Source organism: Lissotriton helveticus, chromosome 10, assembly GCF_964261635.1.
Source record: "Lissotriton helveticus chromosome 10, aLisHel1.1, whole genome shotgun sequence".
Taxonomy (NCBI): domain Eukaryota; kingdom Metazoa; phylum Chordata; class Amphibia; order Caudata; family Salamandridae; genus Lissotriton; species Lissotriton helveticus.
The window spans coordinates 642,381,265-642,390,891 of record NC_136071.1 but is presented as its reverse complement, the minus strand read 5'-3'; positions in this window follow the sequence as shown (position 1 = coordinate 642,390,891).

The window sequence follows — 9,627 nt, the reverse complement described above, 5'->3', positions numbered from 1 at the left end:
CCATTATTCAACCACTTCTCCTGATCCCACACACATTTACTACTAATTTGTAAACTTACAAGTGGAACAATCCCCGCATAATATAATATATAGATTTGAAGTTCTAGATTTTTGAATGGCATTTTGTAGTACATTAGTAGCACTACTAAATTACTACAAAATGCAGTTCGTAAATGGGCTTACGGTGTCCGCTATTTGCAAATTATGGTTTCCCCTGAAATAATTTGTATTGCTTTACATGGTATTCCCCCCTCCCTGAAAATACTTTTAGGGCACCACATAACTTAGTTCTAGCCGTGTATAGCAGTGGAGTCAAAGGCGAACTGTCAATATATAAACTGTTTTAAAATATTTTTATTGTGGGTTTTAAACATAAAAGCAATGCAAGAGGATAGTACTTCTGGGAGAAATGAACAATTAACCTCCAAGAAGCTAAAATACAACAATGAGGTATTCGTAAATATTCTCATCTTACAAGGCAATCTAATTTCATCACATACATGATTATAAAATTCAGGAGGTCATAAACATAAATACAATGTCTAAAAAGTCCCCTACAGGAATAGCAGCCAATATATCTAGATCTTAAAGTGCATAGTGTACAGGAAGTTTTCAGACTGATCTTGTGGTTAAGTAGAACCTTAAGGTGCTTGAATTTGAACAGCAGACGTGGGCTGCATCTTAATAGCTGGTGTTTACAATACCATTACCCTCAGTAAAGCGTTTACCCATACAGCAATCTCTAATGATAGGATGTATCCTATGATTGACTACCTCACCAGTTTAAAAAGTGTAGCCATATCTGTTTCCCATGTAAGTTAACCATTGTTGAAAGGTATGGGGGGATATTATCCAGCCAAGATGAAGCAATACACAAGCAGACTACCATCATAGCTATAATTGTAAACCGCTGGGAAGGGCTGGGAACCACTTTGCCATGTACCCCCAACAAGATGAGCTATGGGGTTAAAGCGATTGTAGTTTTTAAACAAGAATCAAACATTTGGTAATCTCACTCTGAAGTGGCCATAAATAATATGATTATACGCTTTATCTGGGCGTATTCGCAACAAGAAGGACGCTTAAATATTAAACCCTCCCTACAGACAGAGGTGATTGGGCCATACTGGATTTGAAACTCTTTTACTGGTCAGCGGCTCTCCAATACATGTGTTTACTTTTCAGGGAACCAGGCGGATGGATGGGTGGGTGAAATGTCTCCTCCCTGCTCGGCAAAGAAGTTAGGGTTGTTTCTTGCGACAAGTTGAACCCAGCTACTTTAAAAAAGTTTGGTTTAAGACCTTACAGGGAGCCTTCAACATATGGACTTCACTCCGTAAGAAGCTGGGATTAGGGCGCTACAATCACAATACCCCTCTACAAAGAATTTTGTCACTTCCAGATATTTTCCGGGGTTCGATTGTGATGAGCTGGGAGGAATGTGGATTTAAGAGATTAGGTGTTTTTTTTTACCCAATTTGGAATAATCTCATTTGAACTACGGGCTAAATTCAAGATCTTCCAGAGAGACTTTTAAAAATATTTACAAATTCGAGATTTTCTAACTCGGAAAGGAGGGGGCTGGGATTCTAAAAAATAGAGCAAGTGGATGGGATAATTGTGAGCGATCATTGTACTGTTAGCAAATCATACAAAGATCTGAATGCCCTTTCTCTGGATGGCCTGGAAAGAGAATCTGAAATATGGCAGAACAGGTTGGGAACTGAAGATTGTTCTTCCCTGGAATCACTGGAGCTAGGCTGTACCACACTGCTTTCGACCAATCTACAAGCACAACATTACAAAACTATTTATGATCTAGATTATACGCCTTGGAAAATTGCTAGATGAAGAAGGATGGTGGGTACTGTATTCCCACACTGTCAACTAAGGGAGGCAGACCCAATACATATGTTTTGTAGATGCCCCAACTGAACTGTAAATATTGATAGGTTGTCTCATATGCTTCTCATATTCCAAATACGTATGACCCTTGCATTACCTCGATCTTATCCACCCACTACTAATTTGACTATGTCGAATCAAATAAAGAAGCCTAATCTACATGCTTATAAACCTCAGCATAGTGCACAATGACCTAGATAATTGTTGTTCTTCTAAATACTTCTGTGAACATAACAATAAATTATGCTCAGACTTAGATTCCTTCTTCAAAATGAATATCATTGTGGCCGACTCCTGTCATTCTGTTCCCTAAAATTAATATTTTTGTATTCTTCTTTTATGGAGTTTTATATAGCGCAAACTATACCCGATGGTATCGGGTATCAGAGCGCTTTACATAGCACCAGTTGAGTAACATGAGGACACATTAATTTTTGTTAGGCACAGGGAAATTAAGGGATTTGCCCAGAATCACAGGATGCTCAGCGTCATTGCCGAGACTCGAACTCAGTTCCCCGGATTCGAGGTTGATGCCTCTAGCTGTTAGGCATGAATGACTAGGTGTGTGAGTAACTCTATGGGTGGGTGGCAGTGTGTGAGTGTCTGTATGGGTAAATGATTGCAAATATTAGTGGCTGTATAGATAAGTTATATCGTGAATGAGTGACTATATGAGTGAGTGAGTGGATGTGTGTACACCTATGAATCAGTGAGTGGGTAAGTACTAACTGGTATTGGTGTGTCTATGGTTTCGAGAATGGTAGTATATGTTTTTGAGAGGGTGTATCAAAGGTTATATTAGGGTGTGAAGAGGATTTTTTTGTGGAGTTTTATATAGCGCAAACTAGACACGGAGGAATCAGAGCGCTTTACATGAGCAGCAGTTACGTTACAGACAGACACATTCACTTTTGTTAGGATGATGTCATCATTGATGTCATTTGAGATGTAACTGACCATGTCATGCGCGATGCAACATGTGACAGCATCAGCTGTGCACCGCGGGGGCGCGAGTCACAGCCAGTTACTATAACAGCGGAACCTCTCTCTGCGTCCCTGAATCCTGTGGCATTTTCAGTGAATTTCCAAGGCATCCAAAATGCTAACTCCCAACCACAACGTCCCCGAAAGCTCTGCCTCCGCAGAGAATTTACTTACTAGAAAATCCCTGAAACCTCTGTTTTCTTCAGTGAACTGCCAAGGTTCTTTAAATGCTAATTTCCAAATATGCCTACATAGGTGGGACATGTGCAAAAAGAGGAAGTAAGGAGCAGAAAGAAGCAAGAGAAATGAAGAAAGAGGCAACAGAAGTCCAGAAAAAGGAAGAGCGGTGTAGAAAGAAGCAAGAGATGTGCAGAAAGAACCAAGAGAGGTGCAGAAAGAGGCCTACTTCGATTGTACCTTACAACAGACTCACACAAGGTAGCCTAATATGTGTTCTGAGTGTTACAATTGAAAGTATTTTTTACAACAAAATCTTGAAGCTAAGAACAATCACTTCTCGTCCTTACTACCACTCTTGTGAAAGCCAAAAATAACATTTCCAGAATCTCATCTCCATACTTTAGCCCTATCAAAAAAGTCATTCACGTACCTTATAATCACTTCTCTCTTCCCCCATTAATTTCCTTTGTCAATGACTTTACAAAATATTTTAATTTGAAAATTTGAAAATGACCTAATTGTGAACCGATTTGACCACTCAACATGCACAATGTGCACCTTCCTCCTCTACTGTACAATTCTGGCATCTAAATAGATCTCTCAAAAATTCTACTCCATAATCTTCCTTTACGAGTTCCTTCCCATTCTAAAACAGCTAGTCCCACCAGATCCCTTATGTTCCCTAATTGTTGTTAGCACCTTCAACTCATTCCCCTACTTATGTACCTTGTCCCTTTTTGCTAGTACTAATCAACATTGCTATAAGTTGGGTTTGAATGTTCTTGAAGCAGCAGGGGATTCTCAGGTTCCTCTTCTATTTTTGGCTATGAGTCTTTTTAAACTAAGTTTGGCAGGGAGTTGACCTGTCATGTCATCAAGAATATTTGTGTTCATTTTTTTTTAGAGTTTTGCTGTAGGACCTTGTGATCTCACACTAGAGTCTCTGAGATCTTGCAGTGCATTTCTTACTCTAATTTTGGTAATGTTTGGGGATGATTGTGCTCGTTAACATTTTCAACAATTTAATTGTTGTAGTCGCCCTGCCATAGCATGAATTAGACTAGTATTTCTGGCATTTCAATGTTATTTTCTCACTGCTTGTACTTTCTTTGTGGTAAAAATGTCTCTTATTTTCAATACTAATTTTCCTTTCTGAGATTTGAAATGTGTGGTTCTTTCTGATATTTTTATCTCTGGATGTTTTAGAATAATAAAAAATAATTAAATTAAAATTATATTTTAACTTTTGTCTAATACCATTGTTTAAACATGCATGACATTTTCTTGTGGATTTATACTTTTTACAGATAAGATATGGAAAACGGATGGTATACATTGGATACAACAACAAATGGCAATTAAAATACAAATTACTGAAATAATTCCGCCCAAAATTTGGCGTAAGGAATTTAAATCAGGTAGCCAACTGAAAAGCCAATCAAACCACCCTCCGTTTAGATGCACCCTCACCTCTTGGGTCAGCTCATGTAATTTATCAAGGTGGTATTTAATTGATTGGGAATGGTCTGATAAGTTAAAACAACACAGACCCTCAAAATCTGAGCAGCCATGATCATGTTTCAATAATAAATAATCAACAGCGGCTCTATTCCGTAAAATGGCACAGTGTTCTCCTTGATTATCTAATGACAAATCAGTTAAAATAGCTGAGGTACTATTAAGAGATTTTACCATCCAGCAAGCACGTTTGCTTATAGTTTTGGCATTATGTACAAATAAAGCAGGAACACCCACAATGGATACAGCTAAACTAAGATATTCAGTTGCGGAGAAAAGATGAAGTGATGAATCACAATCACTTGAAAGGGTAGCATCACGTGCAACACGGGATGACATTGTTTCATCAGGGGAAAACATTAAAAGACTTAATCGTGTTAAGGCACATGGACCTCCAGAAATATTTGCCGGGATATAGGACCAGGACATGTTACCACAGGAAAAGAGCCATGCGGTTGGTAATAACACTTGTAAATAATGACTTGCAGTTACTACTATACGTTTACAGCTCATGCCATTGTTGAAAGAAGTGCATGAATCAGCGGTTCTAGTCTGACACAAAAAAAATTCATGTGTAGAAAGGAAAGTAGGACGTTGCAATCGCAATTGGCACATTTGCCTATATACGTAGGGTCACAAGTTAGATTAAAACATACATCACTCTCAGTGATGTTATAGGTGGAGATCTTAAAAGTAAGTGGAAGTTCTTGTCCATTTAGAACAGTACATGAGGCACAATAACTGTAGGGTGTAAAGTCTGAATAAATGAACTCAGAATGAGCCTCAGATACATTAAAGAAATGTAAAAGGGAGGCTATAGAGATTGGGACAGCCACAAGGCATGTGGTGAGAAGGTCATTGACAGACCTCATCGAAGTCAAACAAAAATGGGATGAATTTGAAATAGTTCGCGCCAAGCTGGCCCAGAAATTAGTTGTAATGTCCCACGAAGCAGCAGGATGATGTCTTTTGTCCACACGGCTACTCTGGTCCTGGACTCTCTCTTGACTCTCGTCACAGCAGACCCACGGGAGTCCAACGACGACACATCCGGCAGCAGCAATCCAGATAATGATCTGCAATACAAATATCGAGCATCATTTATTCTCGCAAATAACATTTGTCAGCTGGGACTACATCCCAGCCTTCCTGACCTGGCCTCATCACTAATATTGTATTATCAGATCCTGTTGCAATAATTTCGGCCTGTTCAGGGGGATTATTCGGCGACTGCACCCACACTCTAGCTCCAGGATTGTCGGTGGAACCAAAGCCACCCGTTCCACGCATTGTTAATAAAGTTGGAGCAGTGCCCTTCTGAATCGCACCACTGAAAACAGGCATAATGACCAATTGGGCAATTCGATCAGTTTCTTGAATCACAATTTCAGAATCGCCACTGTTCAACAGGATAACTTTAATTTCTCCTTGATAATCACTGTCAATTACTCCACCAAGCACCTGGATGCCTTTTAAAGCTAAACCAGATCTCGGGGAAATTAAGCCAAAATATTCAGTAGGTATTTGGACACCTATTCCTGTTTCAATTATTGTAATCGCATTAACTTTTAAAAGTAGAGTTTTTAAAGAATGCAAGTCTAATCCTGCAGATCCAGGGGTAGCTCTACGTGGAGCCAAGGCTCCGAGGGTGATTTCCCAATAGGATACTGTATTATTAATCGTATTAGGTTTCACATCAGCTGTTGGAGGAAATAAACGCATTAAAGGAGAATACTCATACAGGTAAGGTCTATTATTCAAAATCAATAAAGCGTCTGATAAATGATCTCTCCAGTTCTTTAAGGTACCATCTGACAATTTGCGTAATTGATCTTTCAGCAATCCGTTCCTCCGCTCAATTAAACCAGAAGCTTGTGGATAATAGGGTATATGAAATACCCAATCTATATTATTTTCGGCACAGTCATTTTGTACTAATCTTCCTTTGAAATGTGAAGCATTGTCATATTGCACCTGAAGTGGAGTACCATAATACAATGTAATTAAATCCAAAGTTTTCAATGTATTCACTTGTGTAGCATTCTTACAGGGGAAAGCGATTAAGAAACCGCTAAAAGTATCAACAACTGTACAAACATATGGGCAGTTTCTACTCCTGGGTAAAGGACCAATACAATCAATCTGCCAAATCTGTGCAGGGGATTTGCCTCGATGCAACTGTCCTTTCACTATTCGAGGCACCTCTCTATGTGGGGAATGTTGGCATATAGGACAATGTAGAATGGCAGTTTTAATCAAATCAAGGGGAATATAAATGCCTCTCTCAGCAGCCCACCTGCAAGTAATTTTCTCTCCGAAATGTCCTGCTTTTTGGTGGGCCCATTTCGCCAAACCTGCCAAATCGGAATTCTGTTGGTCCACCACTGCCTCAGAAATTTTAGCTTTCTCATCTGCAATATTATTGAACAATTTGTCAAAGGAATCAATAGGCATATGAGCATCAACATGAAAAACAGTCACCTCACTTTGAGGAAGTAACTCCCGAATTTCCTGCCATAATTCCTTACCCCAGATCTCTTTGTTGTGAACCCGCCAATTATGGGACTGCCACGTAGGCGACCACATTACCAACCCATTTGCAGTTGACCATGAATCGGTAAAAAGATAACATTTGCCAGGCAATTCTTGTTTTAGGACTTGGTAAACAGCTGCAAACTGACTACTTTTCCCTTCACCAGTCGTGCTCAGTAACTTTTGAGTTTTGGGATTATAGGACACGGCTTTCCAATGTCTCTTCTCTCCTATGTACCTTGCTGAACCATCCGTAAACCAAACGTGTTTTCTATCCTCCACGGACAGATTATCGAACGGCATACCCCATTTAACAGGCGATTCCTGTACTACAGGTATGGAGAACTCATTCTCTCTTTCTTTCATCGGCGCCTGCGCCACTTTCTCATGCAGCATTGCCACTCCTTTTGGACCCACACGAGCCCGGTCCTGTATATACCATTTCCACTTTATTATGCTCGCTTCCTGAGCATGTCCAATTCTATGAGTTTTTGGCGAACTCAAAACCCATTGCATAATAGGAATTTCTGGTCTCAAATTCACATCATGTCCCAATGTCAATTGTTCAGTGTCTACTAAAGCCCAGTAACATGCAAGCAACTGTTTCTCAAAAGGTGTATAATGCTCACCAGCATCTGGTAACTTTTTGGTCCAAAAACCTAGTGGTACTCTAGTGTTGCCTTGCTTCTGCCACAAGCTCCAATTTGCATACATATCTTGTACAGACACATTCAGATCCACATCACCATTGCGCACTGGCCACAAATCCAAGGCATGCTGAATCGCTTCTTTTGCTAAATCAAACGCATCTTGCTGTGCTGTGTTCCACTCAAACACATTCTTTTTACATGTAACCTTGTACAAAGGGGCCAGAATCTGACTCAAATGTGGAATATTTTGGCGCCAAAAGCCGAATAAACCAATGAATTTTTGAGCTTCCTTCCTATTCTTAGGGACTGCAAATTCTGCAATTTTCTGTTTCACTTGAGGAATTACTTCTCTATTTCCTTCGTGCCAATGAATACCTAAAAATTTCACATGTTGCGCTGGACCCTGCAATTTATCAGGATTAATCTCCCAGCCTTTGCTTTGTAAGTGTGCAATGATTTGTTCAAATTGTGTTCGCACCTGATCTTGTGTCTCACCTTGTATTAGTATGTCATCAATATAATGACACACCTGAACTTTGGGATCAACAGGCACTTCATCTAAATGCTCTGCCACCGTCCGATGACAGATTGTTGGACTATGTACGTAGCCCTGGGGAAGACTTCTGAACGTCATTTGACGGCCATTCCATGTAAAACTGAATTGTTCCTGACATTCGGGAGCAATTGGAATGGAAAAGAAAGCATTAGCAATATCAATGGTTGCATACCATGTTCCTGAATGTTTTTGAATTCTCTCAATCAGAGTAATAACATCAGGGACTGCAACAGTCAGAGAAGGTGTATGTTTATTCAATTCTCGATAATCAACTGTCATGCGCCAAGAATTGTCACTCTTACGGACCGGCCAAACAGGATTGTTCAAAGCCGAAGTAACAGGAATTATTACTCCTGCGTCCATTAAATCTTGAATGGTAGCACTGATCTCACTGTGCCCACGGGAATGCGATACTGTTTCATTGAAACCACCTTCGTGGCTTGAGGAATCTTAATCAGAGGCATAATTAAACGCCCCACTCTTACAGCTTTTGCCGAAATGTAATAGTCATGTCCAAATTTATAACATCCATCGTCTAAGTACAATGTCATACCTTTTAAAATACCAATGCCAATTATATATTCATCAAGAGGTACCACCAACACATGATACTCTTTTCGGGGATTTCTTCCTATTTTTAACTCAAGTTTAGTTTGTATTGCGGGGGTCTCTTTACCACCTAATCCAGTAATCGTGTAACCCTGTCCTTTAAACTTTTTAGGATTTCCAGAAATTAGACTGGCCTCCACTCCAGTATCTACCAATGCTCGGGCCCTCTGTATATTTCGATGTCTCCAATAAATCTCAATATCTACATAAGGCCTACGGTCTTTACAAAACCAATTTCGCACTGGAGCTTGACCTACTTCCTAGTCTCGTTTACCGTGGTCTTGCGCCAAAGACAAATCAGGGTAAAGGTTCTCATATCGTTTGGGTAGTGTCGCATTTCGTTCATATCCTGAATCCTCATGAAAAGGATTTTTGTCATTTGAAATATATTATGATCTTCTCTCAAGAGATCGTGATATTTTATCTCTCATTCTCACCTCTGGGGAGTGATCTCTCACTCTTTCTCTCTCTCGTACAGACTGGTCTCTTCTTTCCTCTCTATCTCTCTCTCTCCTGGGATAAGATGATTCATCTCGTGTCCTATCCCACTCTCTTTCTCTCCCACTCTCTCTCTCATCCCCTCGATACGATCTTGTATCATTGTCACTGCCATCAGAACGGTTGTGGTCCAAGTCTTGTTTACGAACCCTCCTGGCACCTTCCTTCCTATCTAAACCGCGCTTCTGGAACATA